This window comes from Lycium barbarum, chromosome 1 (assembly GCF_019175385.1).
Source record: "Lycium barbarum isolate Lr01 chromosome 1, ASM1917538v2, whole genome shotgun sequence".
Classification (NCBI taxonomy): Eukaryota; Viridiplantae; Streptophyta; class Magnoliopsida; order Solanales; family Solanaceae; genus Lycium; species Lycium barbarum.
In genome coordinates this window covers 130,301,184-130,310,494 of record NC_083337.1, presented here as the reverse complement: position 1 = coordinate 130,310,494, position 9,311 = coordinate 130,301,184, and the positions used below count along the sequence as shown (strand labels likewise).

The following is a 9,311-nucleotide window of genomic DNA, read 5'->3' as shown; positions in this document are numbered from 1 at the left end:
TAGAGGAATTTCAGATAAAAAATTTAGTTCAAAAACCCATTCCCAACCTCAAGGGGAAAAATGATCATTTCGTAAGAAAATCGGGTTCAATAAGGTCAAATTGTTAATATAGGAAGTCATACAAATCCAATGCTACCCATATTGACCTACCTTAAATTCGTCCCCCAAAATTGAGCTTGTAAGATTGTGAGAAACCCCATGCAAATAATAAGAACGAAACGCCCAGCTGTCTGATGCATATCTGGTGCTAGAACAATCATAAAGCTCACTTTTGATAACTCCAATAGATTCCTTGCAAAATTTCACTCAAGTTACGCTTTTGAATCACCTCATTTGGCCTTAAAATGAATGTGATATGGTAGTTTCAATTTTGGGAAGAAGACAAAAATTTAAAGGACGATCTCAGTAGCAATTTCGTAATTTTCAGCAAAAATCACACCAGAAAATCACCATAACAGAATTTTAGTAAAATGCTCATATCTCCCTCAAAAGATGGTGAAACGCGACGATTCTTGTTGTTACAGTTTTGAAATTATGACACGGATCAAACGGTTCAATCGAAACACAAATCAAAGCTCGTTTGCTCATTATGGTACCCTTTTTGCTCAAAACGACGTCGAAACCAAAAACAAACACCATAAAATCCAAACACATCCGAAACTCATCAGAATCTAACAAAAATCCGTGTACAACTCTCAAATCATAGTACGAAACTTCTCGAACTCTCAATACATACAAACGGGACAATCTTGACCTGATGTTGACCGTGGTCAAATCCAAATCATACCAAAAGCAGTTTCTCAACCAACCACCTGAATCACACTCGAACCTCTCGGGAACCGAACCAATAACTCGACCAAGTCATAAATCACATTTTGGACCTAATGGAATTTTCACAATTCGATTACAGGCACGATTACCCAAAAGTCAACATTTGGTCAAACTTCGCAAACTTAAGCCTTCAAAATTCCCAAACTTAGATTTTCTTCTTTGATTCTCATTTGATCACCTCAGGAATGGAGTCACCCATTCCCACGAGTTGTAAACATCCCAACAAAGCTAACAGAAACAACAAATCTTGGATCCAGGTCTAATTTCTTCCCATGATTATCTTTTCACCGTAAATAGACATATTAAACATTAACTGACATAATTGTCAAAAACGAACTAGATGATCTCTAAAATTAGCCCATCACTTTCCACAGATCATAACTACTATTTCAAATCTAACAGAATCTTCAGATTGACAATCGGAGTACGTTTTCCGGAAGTAAACAATTTATCCAAATAATTAAATTCTAGAATTTCCAAAGTGAAACCTTATCTCGAAGTGAACCAAATGATATTCGTTTGACTTCAAATTTGGCTAGCAAGTCACAATAATTATAACGGAGCTTCTGGAATAGACGACACGTATACTAGAGCGCCGGTTCTCAGAACGACCGACCGGGTCATTGCACAAGCATATAATAGAACCGAATCATAAAGATATGCTAAATAAGATAACCAAATACTATCATAGTATGAGTACATAATTGAAATAATAATTCTAAACTCGAAAAATTGAGTCAGTGGAGCATCGAAGCCATAAGAGCCAATCATACAATAAAAGTTGCGAGGGTCATTAATGCAAAACAATCCCGCGAAGTCCATTCACACAAAAAAATGTCATGAGGGTAATTCATACAAAACAAAGTTGTTAGGGCCATTCATACAATCAAAGATACGAAGGCCATTCATACAAACAATGTCGCAAGGACAATTAATACAAAATAATGCCACAAGGGCCCTTTATGCAAAATAAAGCCCTGAGGACCATTCATACAAAATAATGTGGCAGGGTACATTAATACAAAACAAAGCGTCAAGGGCCATTCTTGCAATCAAAGCCACGAGGTCCATTCATACAAACAATGTTGTGAGGGTCATTCATACAAAACAATGTTGTGATGGCCATTCATTCAATCAATCTTATGAGGGTCATTGATATAAACTATGTCGTGAGATCTATTTATACAAACAATGTCGCGAGGGCCATTTATACAAACAATACCGCCAGGGTCATTCATACAAACAATATCGCTAGTGTCAGTCATACGAACAATATTATGACGGTCATTGATATAAAAGAACCCCGCAAAGGTCATACAACCAAACTAATGCCACAAGGGATGTATAATCAAATAAAGGCCTCAAGGGCCATACAATTGAACATATGCCGTGAGGAACAGAGAATAAAACAAACCCCACAATATCTATACAATCAAACAATGTTGTAAGGGCTATGCAATTGAACAAATAGTCAAAACAGACCTATCATGACTCATCCAGAGGATCGAGTATGCACCCACGCTAACCCCTAGTGGCCGAACCATTCCCTTTACCAACATTCATTTTAAACTTACGTAAATGAAATAGAAATATTTAAGCAGTCTTAGCATATATAAGATAGAATAAGTGCCGAATAAGAACTATATAAACCCCAACATCTGGTCTAAATATAGTACAAGAGCTACTAATAATACTCAACAAGTTTGGACTGGGTATAAATCTCATAGTATGAATATTGTCTCAGAAGGCAAGAAAAGAAAAGTAACAAAAGAGGAATCTCCAGGCTGCGGAATCTATCAAGTAGCTCACCTTGGAAACTCAGCAAACAGGCATCAGGATCACTCGCGAGCCCTGAAATTAGAGTCTGTGATGAATTCTGCACTCAAAAAAGAGTACAACAAGGTAGTATCAATAAACCAACTAGTACTAGTAGGTATCATAGGCCGACACCAATTAGTTTGTATCTATGAAGAAAGTAATCAACTAAATGCGTATACGATGCAATGCACTGGTCAATTGTCTATACCATATACACATGCTAAGGACAGAAACCTCCACGTCTCAATAGTCAAGACCCATGAAGGTCCCGCGTAGTCCATTTACACCCTCATTTCGGCAAGAAACCTCGGGCAGCAAGTATATAACACACTCTGCACCTGTAAATACCTTAGATCACAAATTCTCATCTCTCTTTACACGATCCGAGAAAGTCCTCGGATGTTCCACTTTCTCGCTTATCATCTTTTAGTACCAAGTCAAAGTTCAATCAATGCATCATATGAAAGGAGGATGTATGCCATGCATGATATCTCAAACAACAGTAAATCATAATAAAGATCTCATTCGTGTCTTATCATAAGTACACATTACGATTCAAGCCTAATCTCATTTTTCTTCCTAGATCTTTCCTATGATCAATGACATAACAAGAGAGACATAAATGCATACGCAAGTCACAATATAGCAAATAAGGCGACAAGCCCACAAACAACAACAGAACCAACCTAATAGTGTTTCACCACCACACCATACCCAAAGGCCTAACATATGTTCCCTCTCAATATATAACTCCTACATATTCTTCACTAATTGGAGTCTCATCGAAAAGTAAACCGTAACCTACCTTGATGCCGAGTAGGTGTTATGAACTATCCAACTCGAGCCTTGCCCTTTCGAAGAGTTTCTAATTGTTTGAAGTCTATTCAACAAGGTAATCTACATCAGAAATGGAGACTAATGATACCCAAAATGATATAATACTATTCAAATCGAAAACAACCCTTTTAAACAGGGAACCGGGCCCATAAGGGCAAAATGGGAATTTCAAGTAAAAATCGGTTAATCAACACTTAGGAAGTTCCATACTATCCCTCAATTACTAATTAAAATCAGTTTATCATCAATTTCAATATTAGATTAAAAACCCCCAAATTAGAGAGGAACCATAATTTCCATGACTTTGATTCTTGAAATAAAAGGAAGATTTAAACCTAGGAGCTAATTACCCAATGATTAGATGGTATAAATCAGTAAATTCACCAATAAAACCCAATCAGATTGAAAGAGAGTTATAATCATCATCCTAGGGTTCATGAACCTATTTCCCCTAATTAGCTCATTAATACTACTATGGATTCCATTCTTAAACATAAGTTAATAAAAAAAAAAAGGAATTAGGAACTTACCCAAGGAAGAATTCACCCCAAAGCTCAGCAAATCGCTCACACATACACGCTCTAGGAATAGAATTTGAGAATGGAAAGAATGGTTCAAAATTGGGAAACCTAAGCTCACTGATTTAGCTATTTCTGCATCCGCGGACACCTTGTCCGTAGGTGCGGACTCGCCTATGAGCACAAAGGACCCACAGAAGCAGAGTCACTTGACACCTCATACTCTCGCATCTTCTGGCAAAGTCTCGCATTAGCGACCTCGCAGAAGCGGAAACACTCCCGCAGAAGTAGGACATAAAAAAATTCTAGTTTTCACTAAGTTCCACCCAAAATATCGACATTCATCCAAGACCTCATGGTTACAAACCAAACATGCAGACACATGTAAAAACATGCCATGAACTTAACCGTGGCCTTACAATTTCCAACGGACGTCGCCTTGACTCAGTCAACCCCCAAACAGCCAAAACATGGCATCGAACCAAGGGTACAAAACGCTCCTAGATGTCTCGAGAACCAAATAAAATGTCCCACCAAATCAGAATCAACCCTCCAAACCTCATGGAATAGATGAAATTTCTAAAAAATTAAATATTGGTCAAACCTCCTTAACTTTAAGGTTCCAAATTCCTCAAATCTTACTAGGACTCATCCGATGATCTCGAAAACCATGTCGCCCATTTCTGCGGGTCAAAAACACTCTAACGGAACTCAGGGAAAGGTCAACAACGGTAAATGGATAAAGACACATAACGAACGAACGGGTCATTACATCAGATATCAGTTAAATAATCGCTTGTCCTTGAACGGAGAAGGAAGGAAACAAATTCATGTTGTGGTTAATTGATAAATTAATGAAGACTTGGTATACTTGTGGTGTAGGAGCTTAACCTAAGGTTTTACTTGATTATGTGATATTTGTAACTCTTGATGTTTATTGTTTGTCTAGATGTTGACTTGTTGATTCTGTAATTTCATATGCGTGAACTAATCTTAGTCGGCCTATGATGCTTACCATTGCATGTGTGTACTGATACTACTCTTGCTGCAATTTTTCTAAGGGCAGAGTTTGAGAAAGGACCTTCATTGAGACCCCGCTTCTAGCCTTAAGGCTATTACTGCTGAGATTCTGAGGGTGAGCTACCTGCCTGTCTACAGTCCTGAAGTCCATCTTATTATTGTCTACAACTCATTTCTTTAGACTATGATTTCATGTGTTCAGACTTATGTACTACTCTTAGACATCGTATGGGATAGTCGTTCTTGTACTGTGACTTTAGTTCTTGGGGATGTATTATGACTTAGTATTTTTCTGCACATTTAGTATTTATGTTATGACTTAGACTTATTAATGATTGTTCTTGTTATTTATGTTAAATCATAATTTTATTAAGTAATTGGAATTAAGGGGATTGTAGACCCACCCGGGGGGGGGGGGGGTATAGTGTGGGTGCCATCACGATTGTGATATTTGGATCGTGACAACTTGAGGGTCATGTTGATATACATTGTACATTGAAACTCATTATGCTATACATCTTTGACGTTTTCATTATTTCGTTTCCTTTACTTTGGTAAGATTTTTATTGATTATATTTATATCATAACTAAATCTTTCTACATCACTACTAGGAAAGTTGTTGTATCTTATTATAGAAACAAAATTAATGTATAACTTCATAAAATAATTGTTAATAAGTTACTTGCCAATCTTCTAAAAATTATTTTAGATTTTAATAACCTGAAATAAGAGCGTCCTAAAAACTATATTTAGCAAGCAAGGGAATAGATATTTAGAAGATAGAATCGTCATTGATTTATTGCACACTTTTCAAAGGAGCAATGAGAAAGACATTCATCACTTTTCTCTCCTTGGCTTTCATGATGCTTATTACAATAGGTATATCTACTTATTTTTTTTAATATCTTAATAAAATGAAAATTCTATTATTGCAGATATTGTTTTATGTCTAAAGACACAAGTTAGTTCTCAAATTAACAATATTTCATAATATGAATTGATAATGTTGGAGATTTTGAAATATAAATTCATGTTCACACAATATTATTCCTAAAAACCTTTGATTTCAAAGACTTCCTTAATAGAAGGCATATCAAAATCCTATTTTAATTATTTCAATATATAATCTATCAAATGTTAGCAAAACTATTTCTATATTCAATAACAACTATCTTTATGTTAAATGTTATCTATTTTTAGTTATAATTGTACTACTTTAGAATGAAAATTTGACTTCTATTTATTTATTTATAGGCTTGCAGAGTGTACGAGATTCAGTTTTGATAGGTGAACCATGCACAACAGTTGCGGATTGCCGCCATTCTTGTCAACATGGCATGATCTACTATTGCGCCAATGGATACTGCCAATGTGATATGAAGGAGGAGGCTATCGGCAAAAGTGCAACTGGAGTTTTTAGAAAACTTGTATAAATTAATATGTTATCACAATGTCCTTTCATTAGTGGAAATAATGAAGACTTCAAATATTAATTGAGAATCTTGTCCATTTTTTTTTATTTATTTTATTAGCTTGAAAATATGTAACTTCCTTTTTTCATACCTAGATGTTACTTCTTTTATTTTATTTTTTATCATGACTTAAATTCTTATGTCATATTCATACACTCTTTCTATATAGTAAATAAGCATTGATATAGTCACTCAAAAATCCAAAATGAAATAAATATTTGATTTTGTATAAAAAAAAAAAATCAAGGTAAAAATGATGAGTATTAGGTGTATATTTTATTTTTCATGTGGGTAGAAAGGATTTATCTTTATTTTCAAAGTTTCTTATCTTCTTGAAGGTTATTGACCTTCGATATTAATCAAAGACTAGTTCTTCATCCATCACGATCCTAAATCTGAAGGATGCGGGTCGGCACTTGGCAATCTTGCTGAGGAACTATTCTTTTAAGCATCTCATAATGATTCCAAGCTATCACGACCCAATTTCACTAAGTCGTGCGGGCACCTACCTTTCCCTCGTCAGTCGGTGAACCCTTATCCCAACATTCATAAAACACAAGTAAGCGAAAGAAAATCGAATAACATAAGTCTCACAATAATAATATAAATAAATGCAGAAGTAATGAGAATCCAAACCCAGCATCTGGTCTGGTCATGCAAGAGCTCTACTAAACACTACAAGTCTGAATAACACAATAAGTCTCAATCAATGTCTCAAAATAGAAATAAGACATGATTAATAAGAGAAGTCTTCGGGTGGCAGTCGTCGTGATGCTCACCATAAATAGAATTGACAGCAAACTTGAAAATCAGCCACGAGGAGATGAATCGAAACCTGACGAGTACTCTGCATCCATAAAATAATGCAGCAAGTGTCGATTAGTACAAATAAGTAGGTATCATAGGCCGACAAAGACTAGCTAACATATATGAAGATAATAGAGTAAGATAAACACATAAATAGTAAGGTACAAGTCATCACTAAAGAAGTATCCACAACATGAATCACAGCCTATGTTATAGCACCTAAACCCAATTATGTCAAGTCTCAGTATATCAACTTCGAATCCATCAATCACAGTACATATCACGCATCTAAGACCAATTGTGCTAAGTCTCAGTATATCAACTCTGAATCCATCAATTTCAATATATATCACATATCTAAGCCCAATTGTGTCATGTCTCAGTATATCAACTCTGAATCCATCAGTCACAATACATATCATAATAAACAACGGGAGAGGATAAGATGCAATGCAAGATTTATATGATATGTATACAATGCATATGCTCATATGCCCGTGCACATGTACTCCGATGACGGAACATCACGTCTCGACAGCACAACCCATGGGGGACTCGCGAAGTCCATGAACCATTTACTCTGCACACAGTTCAGAGATGACTCACTCTCTAACCAACATACCTCATATCAGTCACTGCACACACAACCCAGAGATGACTCAATATAAAATATGTCTCAGAAGAATATCGGTCACTCCGTACATAGCCTAGAGACGACTCGTATCAAATATGTTTCATATCAGTCACTCCGCACATAGCCTCGAAATGACTCGTATCAAATAGGTGTCATATCAGTCACTCTGGACACATCCCAGAGAGGACTCACTATCCAATGCAATATTGTATGAAGTTTGAATGCAATACAAGTGTAATATCAACATATCAATCAATCCGAAATCATGCCAGGCATAGGCACACAAGTAATATCATCAATAAGGCGACAAAATAAGCCACAATAGAGCCATTGCTCTCATCTAAATAGTAACAATAATACGGTGCCACAGTACGGGCATACAAGTAGTATCATCAATAAGGCCACACCATAAGCCACAGCAGGCTCAGAACTCTCATATCAAATATCAACAAGTAAGGTGCCGTAATATCATAATCATGATATATAAATAACCATCAATACCCAATATCTCAATGTGGTGACGAGCCAACAAGTATATAGAACAAATAAGTCAACACGCAACGGGGTGGCTAGCCCCCAAATCATACAACAAGGCCCAACCTAAGGCAATATCAAACCCAAACTTCATACTCGAAGGTTTACATGCAGTCTTCGACAATATCATCTAATCATATGCTTCGCTAATCGAAGTCTCACCATAAGGTAAGCCATAACTTACTTAGAAAGCCAAAAAAATAATATCCAATTGTCAAACCTTGATCTTGCCCTTCCTTTGTGCCTCATGATAATGAAAGTCTAATCATATTCGGATATGAAATTAGAATCAAGAAGAAAATACCCAAATAACCATATTCCTAATCAAGTTCCAGACCCTAACTCCTGGAATGGGAAAAATGAGGGAATTCGAAGGATACCCATAGGTAGTCTTAGAAAAATTTCGGATAAAAAAGTTCGTTCAAAAACCCATTCCCAACTTCAAGGGTCCAAATGGTCATTTCATAAGAAAATTAGGTTCAATAAGGTAGCATTATTAACCTAGGACGTCATACGAATCCAATGGTACCAATTTTGACATACTTTATATCCGAACCCAAAAAGTTTCAAAAAATAGGAATTCGAGCTACGAAGGGAAAAATCAAAAATTTAGTCCAAAATCAGTTTACCCATTATTTATGGAGCCTATATACCAAAAATGAGTGAAATCCATCCACTAATTCATGTTTAATTGAAGAAAAACCAAGTTCAAGCCTAGGGTTTCAAATCCCCAATTTACCTCCCTTAATTCAAGAATCTTAGCATGAAAACTCCTACTAAATGATGGAATAATCATAAAAGGTGTTTGGAATCTTATCCAAATGATAATTCTTGAAAGA

General features: G+C 35.9%; 1 long non-coding RNA gene across 1 annotated transcript; it reads left to right on the top strand.

Moving 5' to 3' along the window:
* Positions 1 to 5,790: 5,790 nt before the first annotated feature.
* LOC132601613 (uncharacterized) lies at positions 5,791 to 6,525 on the top strand. Its single transcript, XR_009567565.1, has 2 exons — positions 5,791 to 5,904; positions 6,280 to 6,525. It is a non-coding gene; the product is annotated as an uncharacterized LOC132601613 (long non-coding RNA).
* Positions 6,526 to 9,311: the final 2,786 nt, after the last annotated feature.